This window comes from Miscanthus floridulus, chromosome 6 (assembly GCF_019320115.1).
Source record: "Miscanthus floridulus cultivar M001 chromosome 6, ASM1932011v1, whole genome shotgun sequence".
In the NCBI taxonomy this organism is placed as follows: Eukaryota; Viridiplantae; Streptophyta; class Magnoliopsida; order Poales; family Poaceae; genus Miscanthus; species Miscanthus floridulus.
The window spans coordinates 20,648,876-20,662,915 of record NC_089585.1 but is presented as its reverse complement, the minus strand read 5'-3'; the positions used below and the strand labels follow the sequence as shown (position 1 = coordinate 20,662,915).

The 14,040-nt window shown below is 47.4% G+C and overlaps 1 pseudogene; it reads left to right on the top strand.

The window, feature by feature from the left end:
* The first annotated feature begins 4,751 nt into the window (after positions 1-4,751).
* LOC136460324 (AP2/ERF and B3 domain-containing protein Os01g0141000-like) lies at positions 4,752-13,325 on the top strand (annotated as a pseudogene).
* The last annotated feature ends 715 nt before the right edge of the window (positions 13,326-14,040 follow it).

Sequence of the window (14,040 nt, the reverse complement as noted above, 5' to 3'; positions counted from 1 at the left end):
TGGCCCTTTGATAGGTAGCCCCAACGTTCTTGAGTCCGAAGGACATAGTTGTGTAGCAGTATGCACCAAAAGGCGTAATGAACGACGTCTTGATCTGGTCTTCTTCCTTGAGGGAGATCTGATGATAGCCGGAGTAGCAGTCAAGGAAGGAGAGCAGTTCATAGCCGGCAGTGGAGTCTACAACCTCGTCTATCTGAGGTAGGCCGAAGGGGTCCTTAGGGCAGTGTTTGTTATGATTAGTATAATCGACACACATTCTCCATTCTTTATTCTTTTTTCAAACAAGAATAGTGTTTGCTAACCAGTCTTGATGATACACTTCTTTTATAAATCCGATAGCTAAGAGCCATTTTATTTCTACCCTAATAGCCTCCTTCTTGTCTGGCGTGAATTGGCGGAGTTTCTGCTTGATCGGTTTGACGATCGGCGAGACATTCAAGGAGTGCTCGATCTTCTCCCATGGTACCCCAGCATGTCTATAGGTTTCCAAGCAAACACATCAGCGGTGGCACATAGGAAGGAGATGAGCGTGCTTTCCTATTTGGGGTCAAGGTGAGCCTCAATCTTCATGGTCTTGGAGATGTCGATGAGGCTGAGGCTGACCTCCATGACTTCCTTGGACTTGGCGGAGGCGCGAGAGGAAGCTCCAGCTCTGGGATCTCCATGTCATCGACGGGCGCTGTCTTGGCTTCGGTGACCATGCTAGCCATCTAGATGGAGAGGTCGGTGGCTTCGGTGAGAGCGAGACTCTCTGTCTCGTAGGCGTAGGCAACGAAGAGGTTGGCCTGTAGAGCCAGGACTCCTATAGGTGAAGGCATCTTCATCACCAGATATGCGTAGTGCGATACGGCCATGAACTTAGCCAGAGCTGTCCGACCAAGTATGGCGTGGTAGGCGGTGTCGAAGTCGGTGACATAGAAGTTGATATACTCGACGCGATAGTTGCTTGCCGTGCCGAACTGTACTGGTAGGGTGATCTCTCCAAGTGGTCTGGATGCCCTTCCTAGTACCACACCCCAGAAGGAGGAGTTCGAGGGTGTGAGATCTGTTATCGTGAGGCCCAACTCCCTTAGGGCCCCGGCGAAGAGTAGGTTCAAAGCACTGCCACCGTCGATGAGGACTTTTCTGAAGAGCACCTTCTGGACGGTTGCGTCAAGGACGAGGGCGAAACGCCCTGTGTAGGGTATGTCCGCCCACTGGTTGGCCTTGCTAAAGGTGATGGGGACCTCGGACCATGGACGATAGTTGGGGTTGGCGGTGGTTTCCTCTAAAGTGACGGCGAGCACTCGTCGGGCGGCGAGCTTCTGTTCTCTTCTGCTCTCGGTGAAGGCGAGGCCCCCGAAGATGGTGGCGACCACCTTGTCATGGTCCTAGAAGGCATTGTTATTGCCCCTAGGTGGTCGGTGACCTCCATTTTTGTCGTTGGCGTCGTCGTCCAGCTTTTTGTCCTAGAACTCCTCGGCCAAACCTAGGCAGTCTTTCATCTTGTGTTTGGCGTTCTTGTGGAGGGGGCACGGGCCATTGAGGATCTTCTTGTACTGCTCGTCGTAGTTGCGCTTGGCACGCGGCTCATTGATGGTAGTGACAAAATGGTCTGACCGATGGTGGCGATTCTGACCGGACTTGGATCCTTCTGGCTGATCACAACTGCTGTCCCGGTGAAAACTGTGGTCGTCATAGCGGCGGTCGTTGTGGCGTCGATTGTCGGGGCGGTCGTCATAGCGGTGAGGCGGGTGATTTGTGCCCGTATCTTCGTTGAAACACACCTTAGCTTCCTCCGCGTCAGCGTACTGGTTGGCGGTCGTGACCATCTCGCCGATGCCTGTAGGTGGCTTGCGGTTGAACTTGGAATGGAGCTCGCGGTGATGAAGTCCTTGGACAAAGGCGGTGATGACCTCAGCTTCCGTGATGTTGGGAATAGAATTCCTCATCTCAGAAAAGCGTCTAATGTATCTGCGGAGGAGCTCGGACAGCTTTTGGGTGATGTGGTTTAGATCATGCTTGGTGCCCGGCCACGTACATGTAGCCATGTAGTTGTCGGTGAAGATTTTCTTCAGCTCTTCCCAAGACCCGATGGAATCCAGGGCAAGGCTTGTGAACTAGCTCATGGCGGCTAGCGTGAGCATGACGGGGAGATAATTTGCCATGACATTGGTGTCACCTCCGGCGGCACGGACAGCAGTGGCGTAAGCCTGTAGCCACTGAGTTGGGTTCATTCTTCCTTCATAGGGCTTGACCCCAGTGATTTTAAAATCTGTGGCCACTAGAGTGTTCGGAGCGCCCTGGTGAAAGCTGGGGCCCTTCCGAGTTGTCAGCGCCGTTGTCTGCAGCATTGCCAGTGGCGATGGGCTCTAGAGTTGAGTTTGGATTACCGTACTCTTGCTCATACTCGTGGCGGCGGCGTACTTCTTCTTTGTGGCGACCGAAGCGATGTTGCTCGATACGCCGTCGTGCATCCCGGAGGTTACTGAGGTGCACTCGAGCGTCCTGTTCAACCTCCTGGTCATGCTGGCGATGATGCTTGGTGCGGGGGCCCCCGGCTCCTCCCTGGGGAGGTAATGACTGGTCGGCGAAGTGGCTTTGACTAGGGCGGTGATTGGATCTCGACACAGCTGATCGTCGAATCGTGCTCGTGGGGCATTAAGGTCTCTGATCCTCTCGGATCTCGTTGACTTGACAGTGTGCCGCTTTTAGCATAGCGGTGACTTTGGCGAGCTCGGGCATCTGTGGGAGGCGGGCAAGCTCATTGGCGGCCACCGCCAGATTGGTGCTTGGAGTCTTGAAAACGTCGTGGCCATCAACGCGGAGAAACTCTTCGTCAAGGTTGCGATGGAGCGGCCTTCCTTGTGAGTCGAATTGGTTGTCACGAGCTGCCTCGGCCATCGCAAGGGCGCGCTCGTTTTCACGGCGCTGCGTGCGGTTGACGTTCCTATTTTCACGAGCAGCGCGTTCCTCATCAGTTTCACCATTCCAAGGGGGGCTATCGATGCTGACGTTGAAGATCGCACCACCCCAGAAAGGCGGGAGAGGGGGTTGCTCGGTGATGGTTTTGGCGAGGGTCTCCATGGAGCCCTAGGATTTGGAGTCCAGATTTTTCTCTAGGATGGTTTGGAGGGATGTTCCAGGGCATCGGCTGGCATGCAGCATGTTGATCATCGGCAGAAGCTGGTCGGCGATTTGGTCGGCGAGAGGATGGATATCCCCCACCTGGTCGGCGAATTTGCCCCTCAGGGCGTCTTGGTATGTAGCGGCGGTGTTGGTGAGCCTGAAAGGTAGGGCCGTAACCCCTGGAGTTTGCCGAGCAGCATCCGATAGATCCGAATAGGAGGGAGGTCAACGCTGAACGGAAGTGTTCAGAGCCGACTCGGCGACGGAGAGGCAATCGGCGAGCTTCAGACTGACCCGATCGATAGATTCGATCAGATCATCATTGCTGATGTGCCTCCTCTGGTAATAAGGAAGCGAGCGGTGAGTTGATGAAGGCGGCCTCGGAAGTGGATCCAAGATCGGATCTGTAGTTGTAGGTGCGGGGGTGGTCGGCACAGAACGGATCTGCGTCGGCTCGAGGAGCTCTCTGACTCCGTCAGCGTTGATGACCCACGAGATGGATCTGACCGTGAAGATCTGGCCGGGCTGCAGGAGAGACGAAGAGCCCGTAGAAAAAACCATCTTGTTCGATAAGGAAACAGCACGCACACCCCTACCTGGTGCGCCAACTATCGACAGAATATCGTCGATAGTCCTCCGAGGGGTATCCCACGAAGGTAGATGGATCAGCAGAGGAGCGCGTGATCAAGAACAAGAAGGCAACAGAGACACACGAGTTATACAGGTTCAGGCTGTCTATACGACGTAGTACTTTACTCCTGTGGTCTGTTGGTTTGTATTAGCTATCGTATGATATGCCGTGATTTTGGAGGGGGTCCCTGCTCGCCTTATATAGTCCGGGAGGCAGTGTTACAAGTCGGTTAGATCTGAGAGATAACCGGAAAGTAATAACAGATTACATGGATCATAGGATCACACGTATCATAACAGATCTCGTAGCATCTTCAGGATATCTTCCCATGTCTTGCGGAAGGCGCCGAGCAAAATCATGCCCCGCAAGGCTTCGTCTTGTGGGCTGGGCCGCCCCTAGGGGCGCAGCCCATGTGATCTGCCGTGGGTATCCGGGGTCGTACCCCCACAATAACACATTAGGTCAGTCTCGGTAAGAATTTCCTAAGAGTTTTATGGTCATTAAATAAGTTGACATGGCATACACTATAGATGAAGAGAGAGATGATAAGATAAAATGAGTTTTATAGGATGAAACTTGTCTACACTATTTTTAACACATAAGAGTCTTGAAAGTTAGAACATGAAACTCACATCGAAACTAGCCTTACTACATAGAGTACAGAGGCGGAAGCAGTGATGGCTTTAATTAGCATAAAATAACAATCCATACAGCAAGTAAAATGCAATCACAGGCCCCAACATAAATAAACGCAATCAAACAAAACAAAAAGTTATAAAATAGAAACACCAAGCTCCTCATCAATATATACATGCACACACACAACAACCAGCGACGTCATACATACAGAAGAGCTAGCTAGCTACCAAAATAGTAGTACCAGCATCATCAGAGTATGACCTTCTCGTGGAACTCCGCTGTAACGTTGAACGTGACGACGACGACGGATTCCAGCACCGAGGTGGAGTTCGCAGTCTCAAACTCGTGCTAAGGATCAGGTACTGACGAGCTGATGGCGGCGCTGCACCTGATGCTGTTGCGCCAGTCGTCGAGGTTCAAGGGCGTCATGCCACAGCCGAACGGGCGCTGGGGCGCGCAGATCTACGACCGCCACGCGCGCGTGTGGCTCGGCACGTTTCCGGACGAGGAGATCGCCGCGCGCGCCTACGACGTGGCTGCCGTCCGCTTTCGCGGTCGTGGGGCCATCACCAACTTCCCGGAGGAGCGCACGTCAGCTGGTGAGCTCGCCTTCCTGGCGGCGCACTCCAAGTCGGAGATTGTGGACATGCTCCGGAAGCACACCTATGCCGCCGAGCTGCGCCAGGGCCTACTCCGCGGCTGCGGCATGGGCGCGCGCACAGCCGACGCCATCGTGGGCTCGGAAGCTGCTCTTCGAGAAGGTCGTGACGCCGAGTGACGTTGGCAAGCTCAACCTGTTAGTCCTTAGGATTCATCTAGGTCCATATTGGAGGGTGAATTCATTCCTGGTTTAGTTCAATTCGACCTATAACATGATACAGAGAGAGAGGCTATGAGAGAGGGAGACGTAGGAGTGGCTAACCATCGACTTTGGAGGAAGATGAGCAGTCCATGTCGTGGTCTAGTCGGTGGCGTCGTCCAGCGGGGTAGAAGACGCAGTGGAGTTCAGCATGGTGTAGACGTCCGGCGTGACGCCGAAGCGGTCGACGGTGCTTCCCGTCACTTGCAGCGCTGCCCACGATCGGAGGGGCCTTCAAGAGTTACTTCGGTGGGTCAGTGGCGGCGGTAAACCTCGTCACCCGTGCCCTGGCCCCACCTCTCTCTTTATATAGCACTATGTGACAGGGGCCCACCGATCAGTGGTCGGTTAAGCGTCCCCGATCAGGACGCGGTCAAGGGGTCCGATTGGCCGTTGGGCCAATTGGTGGAGATCAAACTAACATTCTCCCCCTTGATCTCACCTTATGACTTAAACTTAACTTACTTACTTTATATTGTTCCTATTCCATCACATATCAGTGCATAGAGCGTGCCTCATCGTCACGGTCAGTTGCCATTAGATTTAACAGCTATAATGCACATCTCTGTTTTAAAACAGATACTCAAATAGGCCCTTAGTATCTAGAAATTATAGGCTTTCCCATAAACCCATGTCGACTGCGTCTTCTCTGAACACGCTGGGTGATAAGCCTTTGGTAAGTGGATCCATAAATACTTGCTTGGTACTTATATGCTCAATGCTTTCAAAATGATTATGGATTTTCTCCTTTACAACATATAACTTAGTGTCAATGTGTTTGGCAGCACACTTGACATGTTGTCTTTGAAGTTAACTTACTTTAAATGGTTTTTTGCTGTTGTCTACCATTGTTAAATCCAGGTACAAATTTCCTTAACCTCCTTTTGCCTGTTTCTTAAGCCTCATGTCGAGCTATACTATGGTATGCATCATTGATGACACCATAACAGTTTCTTTGGAGCTTTTTGTGTTGGCAATTACTGTGGATTTCACTACACATCTCGTCAAAACTTAACATTTGTACCCATAACTATTTGAGAGTACTTATTTTTTCTTACTCAGCATAAGGCCTATGATATTTTACAAAAATTACAAGACATTCTCAACTCCATTCCAGTGATCTATATCTGGACTGGACTTCTGCCAAAATATCCTGGATACGTAAACTAGTCAAGGAAAGTTCTTACTTGTACTTGTACACTCATCAAGCTTCCAACAGATGAAGCATATGGAACCATATTCATTCGATCGATCTCATATCGGTTCCTAGAACACTGAAAATTCTCTTATCTATTACCCTTGACTATGAGATCAGGCACAGGTTTACTCGTATGCATACTTTATTTCTTTAGAATCTTTTCTAAGTATGCCTTTTCGATAGTCCTAATACCTTATTTTCTTATATCTCGGTGAATTTTGATTCCTCGAACCAATAACGCTTCACCAAGACCATTCATATTAAAACTTGAGGATAAAACTTCTACTTCTCCAATGATAGATCAACATCACTACTAGTGAGTAGAATGTTATCTATTCACAGGATGTGGAAAATAAATTTTCCATTCTTGATCTTCGCATAACGTTATTGTCCTTCTCATTTTCTTTAAAACCCAAACTTTTTTATCGTTTCATCAACTTCAAATACTACTGTCTAGAGACTTACTTTTAATCCATAAATAGAATTCTACAAGCGACATCTCATATATTCTTTTTCTTCCACGATAAAACCTTTGGGTTGTGCCATGTTAACGTTTTTATACAAATCCCCATTGAGGAATGCCATCTTTACATCCATATGATGTAACTCTCAATCGTAATGTACCAATAATACTATTTTAATTCTAAAGAATTCTTGCATGAGTCTGGAGAGAAAACTCTCATCGTAATCTATTCATCCTCTTTGCATAAAGCATATTGCTACAAGTCATGCTTTATATCTTTCTATATTCCCTTTGAAATTACGTTTTGTGTTGTAGACCCTTTTACAGCCTACTATTTTGTCTCTATTAGGAATTTTTTCTAAGTCCCAAACATCATTGGTATTCATCGAATTCATTTCAATTTTCATAGCTTCTTACCATTTAAACGAGTAAACGCTTCTCATGGCTTCTTCAAATGAGGTGGGATCACCCTCTATTTGAATTTCTTTACTAACATAGACTTCATAGTCATCAGAAAAATTGGTTTATTAATTCTTTGAGACCTTCTGGGGCCTTAGCTACTGGCACTTTCATATGGGGCTGTTGTTGCTCTTTATTGCCAAGATGCAATTGATTCTACAGGCTCCTATATTACAAGATCATTATTTATATTATTGATCTTCTTTGAAGAGCTAACAACAGGTGTTGTATTAGTCATACAACATCAACAGTTACTGAGAAATATGTTGCTCCTGAGTCACTGGAGTGGGCATACAGTCTCTCTTCTCTTTAAGTCTTAAGTCTTTACATACCTCTACATACCATGCTCCCCCAGATCATCCTATCTTTTCTAAAGATGGTGTATCTTCAAATATCTTATTTTGGGTTTAATTTGTTAAAACCTCATATGGCGCTTTAAGCACCACCTTAATATCTTTGAGGCTGACTACGCTATCTTTCTATCGAAACTTTAAAAAGTCCAGGAATTTAGCTATTTCTCTGCTTAGGGGTATCATTGTTATGGCCGTTGTACTCCTCCAACGATTTCATCTTAATTAATCTTTATCTCACTCTTAATAAAGAGTATCTTTCTTATTTGATCTTTATCTCACTCTTAATGAAGAGTATTTTGCTTAATTGATCTTAATATTCTCCCCCTCGAAATATGGCATGAACTTTATTGCCATAATTTCGAGAACTATTCAGAAAGCCTGTGAACGAGGAGACACTTATAACTTACTTCATTCACATGATTATGTCATGTAAACAAAGTTATTTCTTGATCCGTTTAGGAGTACACTTGCCTTATTTCACTTCAAGAACTCAACGAGGTCTTTCATTAGCAGTACTTTGTAAGTCACGCTTGCATCTTTTCATATCTTTTGGTTAGTATTGACCATGACAATGTATTTCTATTGTGCTATGGTCAGTACTAGGACAGCATAAGAGCTACCTAAACTTTTCTCGCTATGCGGGATACAACACATGTAAATCATCACAAAACTTTTCCCGCCATGTAGGATTCACTAGCATAAGTACTATGCCAAAGCTTCTCCCCATGCGGGATAAATCTATACACAATTTACTGTAACAAAAACTTAGTCACGACGAATAAAACATTAACTTATTTCTTTATTTTCTAATTAAATCTTCCCATTGGTTCCAATTTAATCAGAAAATTAGTAAACTAACAAAAAATTAGTCCTGAACTGGCTTGACTCAAGCCTTTTCGTTCCTATAGCCCAGCATTACAGCCTGTTGGCATGCAACCGAGTGATCTCATTAGTTAAAAAATAACATACAATATGCTTCTGCATCAATTCTACATCACCATTGAGCAGAAAATAGAATTAATACATAAAACTCATATATCAGCTTGAAATACATATAACTAGTCTTCAAAATTAAATATTCCCGTTGATTCGAATTTAATTAGAAGATAATAAACATCATTGCAGTGGAAACTTGATAATGAAATACATTCTTTTAGTTCAGGAATATTTCTTAGTCCTTATCTACTCTCTAAAAAATTGACCACATTGGTGTAAAATTTATTAGAGATTTAAACTTCAAACTTAAATTCATTATAATATTGTCATCATCAACGTTGATCAGAAAATGACAATACTATAATCTTACTTAAAAAAATAGACTACTCCTCTAATTAAATTTTTCCGTTGGTTCTAATTTAATTAGAGGATCAACATAATCATAATTTACTAAATATAACTGCTCTTCGAATTAAATTCTCCCGTTGTTTTGAATTTAATTGGAAGATAATAAACATTAAACTTTACTGCGGAAACATGAAAAAATTCTTTATCTATTTTTAGAAACATTTTACTTTTCTCATCTACTCTCTGAAAAAATTATCCCGTTGGTTCAAATTTTGACAGAGATTCAAAACTTGACAAAATTCATCAAAACTACTCTTGAAAATATAAACAAAAATTCTGCGTTCACTGTTCATGTCCCGGCAGCAAAACCGGCCTAGGCTACCTTGCGCGTGCGTGGCTCCCTCCCAGGCCGCAACCTCGGCCCGTCGCCTCTGTGTCGCTGATGCAGATCGGATGGCTACGCGCACGTCTCGGCGGATCAAAAATGGCGCTCGGCCGCCTCCCCTAGAACCCTAGGTTCATTTCTCTTCCTCTGGCTCTCTGTCTTCGCCACGATGGTCGGCTCTCTCTCTTTCTCTCTCTAGAATCTCGGCGGTCAGAGATGGTGGCGCCGCCATGGGGCCCCTCGCCGATGAGCGTGCTCGCCCGAGGCTGAGCGCACCGCCATCAAGCGGCCTTGCGCCGTTGCCCTTGACCGCCTGGCTCAAGGCTTCCCCTATAGTGGCATGCCGCTGAGAGCCACCAGAGCGAGCCCATGGTGGAGGGATGGTGGCGCCGTCGCTGGCCCCCTCACCGGCACGCATGCTCCCCAGTGGGTGAGTGCGCCGCCATCGAGCGGCCTAGCCATGGTGCCCTAGCATGGCCATAGTGCACCGGTGAAAGGTCCTTGTGTGGTTTTGGTAATTGAGTGACAACCTAGGTGGACTAATTGTGTTTTTGTCATATACACAGGCGATTAGTCCACATGTACATGTATGTGAGCAACATATGCCGTGAAGGTGAAAATGGCTCAGAGATGTTGCAAAGCTCACACATGTGATGATGAAGGAGCTCATTGAACATGAGACATGACATTGAGTCATGTGATCATGGTGGAGAAGATCAAGACAAGACTTGGCTTGATAGACCGATTGTAAGCGTGAAGGGCAAGTCGGAGGCTTTGGAGCGATGGACCACGTGGTGGTGAAGCTTGAGCAAGACTTGGCACCAATGAACGAAGGCAACGGTGAAAAGCAAGTGAAGTCATGATCGATGAACCAATATGATCACATGATGATATGAAGTGGATCATATCATTGTTCATCATGTTGGTGCATGTGTTGCATCAACAATGAAGGCAAAGGTATAACCTAGGGTATTTCATTTCACCGGTTATAGGTGTGTAGAGAAGTTGATGATTGGGTTTATGATAGATGGCCATACTATCAAGAGGGACAAACTTGTTTGCATATCGGTCATCTAGTGACACTTGAGTGATCTAACTTTGCATCGTCGCTAGGATCGAGTGGCGTGGCAAGTTGAGTGGCTAATCCTTTGGAAAATGATTGTGAAAATGCTAACACACATACACATGGTGGTGTTGGCACATTTACAAAGGAGATGAAGTTAGAGTTGATGTGGATCAACTCAGCGATGAAACGAAGGTGAGAAGGATTTGAAACTTCATCCGACGGTGCCACTAGTGCCTTGTACAGAAAAGATAGAGTTTCATAGAGTGCACCAGACATTGGCCTCGGTAGGACCGACACGTCTGGTCAGTGGCAGCAGTGAGCGTGCAGTCTCAGCCTCATGACTGGACACTGGCACTAAGAGTGATCGGACGCTCAGGGCCTACGTCTGGTCCCGCTGACATGGCATCACAGAGAAGAGGAGAAAGGACCAAACACTGATGCTACGTCCGATCGTGATCGACCGGACGCGTCCGGTCATGGTTAAGCAGCTCTAGGAGCTTACTAGAAGTGACCGGACGCTAGAGTCCTACGTTCGACCTTGGCACTATGCTGCGTTCGGTCATCACTTGACCATTGAGATCAAGTGACTGAGGTTGTATGGAGGAGACACATGGCATGCATCCATTGACCGAACGCTGGCAGGGTGCGTCCGATCGATCTGACTGACACGTCCGGTCACCCTGAGCTATGTCCAGTGAAGGGGTACAATGGCTCTATTTTAGTGGGGGATATAAATAGAAGGTGGTCTCAGCCATGGCCGGGGCTGAGCACCTTGGGGGACTTTGTGTCCATGCTTGAGAGTGGTTGGGAGCCCTCCATCTCACATATACTTGATAGTGATCATTCAATTATGTGAGAGAGCGATTCTAGTGCGATTGCATCATGAGGTTGCATCGAGTGGCACTAGGTGATCGAGTTGCAAGACGGTGGTGCTTGTTACTCTTGGAGGTTGCCATCTCCTAGATGGCTTGGTGGTGGTCCTAGTCGAAGCCCGCAAGAAGCTTGTGCGGTGCTCCGAAGAAGAGTTTTGTCAGGGGCATTGTGCTCGCCCCACGGGAGCTACGAAGAGCAACTCTAGTTGAGCATGCCATTGAGCTACCCTCACTTTTGGGGTAGGTTCTTGTAGTGCCTGACGTGCGGGCTTGGCGGGTGATCCTAATTAGCCACCGAACCACCAAGTGAGCGGTCGACACAACGGGGACGTAGCATGTTGGCAAGCACGTGAACCTCAGGAGAAAATCACCGTGTCAACATTGTTCTTCATGTTGGTTTGCAATCCCCTTACACAAGCTCATGGTTACTTTCATATACATTGTGCTTGTGTAGTTGCTCTTATAATTAGGTAGCTTGTGTAGCTCACTAGTTATCTTCATGCTTGTGTAGCATAGAAGTAGCTCTCTTGCGTGGCTAATTCAGTTTGTGTAACCTTGTTAGTCACATTGCTTAGTTTGTGTAGCTAAGTATTTGCGCTCTCTAGTTTGGCATTGGTTGCCTTGTTATTGAGCATTGCTAGTGAGCTAAGTTGGCTTTGTTCTTTTGCTTACTAGCATGAGTAGGAGCTCCCTCATTGCTTGAAATACTAGTGGCATAGGTTTGTGTGACCTTGCTCCTAGAATTGAATAGGTGAGCTCTAGCTAGCCCAACACCTTTGTTGCCTAACTAGGAACTTTATAAGGTGCTTGTGAACTTTGATAGAGGGGTGTTGTCTTGGCTAGACTAAATTGTTTAATTCTGCATTTGTTTCGGTTAGCCGATGCAATTAAATATAGAAACGACTATTCACCCCCCTCTAGTCACCATCTCAACCCTAGAATCGGTGTGGAGGCTCTTCCTAGGGTGATCTGGTGAGTGGAGATAGGCAAGGTAAGCTGCCTCCCTAGCCCTTCCCCTTTCCCCTTGATCTTCTCTGTTTGAAGTTCTTTCTTTTCTTCTCGGAGTTGATCCAATTTAGGGTTAGGGTTAGAGTTAGGGTTAGCCCTACTGTTCATCTTCCCCATCTATCTTTGTGGGTTAGGGCTAGGGTTTGAGTTGTTCTCAAAACCAAGACCCCCTTCTGCTATTCTTTTCTTCACCCCGATTACGGTTAGGGTTTGCATCAAACCCTTTTTGCTTAGATCCGAATTGGATCTATCTCATCTCCTTCTAAACTGCTACTTCCCCTACCAGATCTACACCTAGAGCAGTGGCTCTAATACCATTGTTAATCCTTAGGATTCATCTAGGTGTGTATTGGAGGGTGAATTCATTTTTGGTTTAGTTTAATTCGACCTATAACATGATACAGAGAGGGAGGCTATGAGAGAGGGAGATGTAGGAGTGGCTGACCGTCGGCTTTGGAGGAAGATGAGCAGTCCATGTCGAGGTCCAGTTGGTGGCATCATCTAAAGGGGTAGAAGATGCAGTGGAGTCCAGCGTGGTGTAGATGTCCGGTGTGGCGCCGAGGCGGTCGACGGTGCTTCCCATCACTTGCAGCGCCACCCATGATCAGAGGGGCCTTCTAGGGTTACTTCAGTGGGTCAGTGGTGGTGGTAAACCTTATCACCCGTGCCCTAGCCCCCACCTCTCTATTTTATATAGTGTTGTGTGATAGGGGCCCGCTAACCAGTGGTCGGTTAAGCATTCCCTATCAGGACGCGATCAAGGGGTTCGATTGGCCTTTGGGCCAATTGGTGGAGATCAAACTAACACAACCGTCTCATCATGCCCAAGTAGCAAGCGAAGAAGCACTTCCTACTGAAGCACGGGCTAGAGATGATCATCGGCAAGGGTGTGCTCCTCAACTTCGAGGATGGTGAGGGCAAGGTGTGGTGGTTCTGGTATTCATACTAGAATAGTAGCCAGAGCTATGTGCTTACCAAGGGCTGGAGCCGCTTCGTGTGAGCGAGGGGCCTCTGAGCCGGCAACACTGTTGCTTTCTCCAAATTAGTGTGTGGGCATGTCGACCTCGCGTGGTGCGGCGACACTAGGGAATCGGTGATGGGGAAGACGAGAGCCCGCCAAATAGGCTGTCGGCATCGGTAGAGTGATTAGGTTATGTTTTATAGAGTAGTTGGTTGTTGTCTCTCTTGCTTCCCTTCCACTCTACTTCTACTCCTCACTGCTGGGCTTGGGTTTGCAAATGTTACAGACCCATTCTGGGCTGGACACTCTCTTGTTCTTGGGCCTACTATGAGTACTCCTCTTGGGCTCGATGATGACTGGGTACGGCGTCGTGACACCCCCCTCTTCTTGCGACCCAGCATGTCCCTAGGCTAGAGCAAATGAAAAGCGCTATTGAATTGCCTCTACATCTTCCTAGGTGGTGAGTTCTACATCCATGCTGGACCATTTGATCAGGAATTGAACAACCGCACCTATGCAACAGGGATGGAGATGGCACTGCAGCACTGTCTTAGGGACTTGCAAGCCTTCTACCAACTCTGGTGGATCCACCGAGATAGTATACTTGGTCGATGGGGCAGCCTTGAGTAGAGAGACATGGAATACCGGATGAACAGATGATGACTCCGGTAGGTCAAGCTTGTAGGCGACATCTTCGATCTTCTCCAGCACCTTGTATGGCCTGAAGTAATAGAAGGAGAGCTTTTGGTGGGCA